The following is a 226-nucleotide window of genomic DNA, read 5'->3' as shown; positions in this document are numbered from 1 at the left end:
AACAAAAAAATCTGCAACAGTACTGTTTGTCCATTTTGAGATGCCGTAATCAGTATACACCTCCTCAAAATAGTCAGATTTGTTCTAAGATACTGTAACTCAAGAAATCTGTCATTAATTTTGACATTTTTTCAGAGGAGATCTTAGTCATACAATTGTCCATCTAAAGATGTTTGGTGCAGTATTTCTCAATGAAAACTCTTGCATGAAAATGAGTCATCTCTCA

Source organism: Oncorhynchus clarkii, chromosome 12 (genome assembly GCF_045791955.1).
Source record: "Oncorhynchus clarkii lewisi isolate Uvic-CL-2024 chromosome 12, UVic_Ocla_1.0, whole genome shotgun sequence".
In the NCBI taxonomy this organism is placed as follows: Eukaryota; Metazoa; Chordata; class Actinopteri; order Salmoniformes; family Salmonidae; genus Oncorhynchus; species Oncorhynchus clarkii.
Note: the sequence above shows the minus strand (reverse complement) of the source record.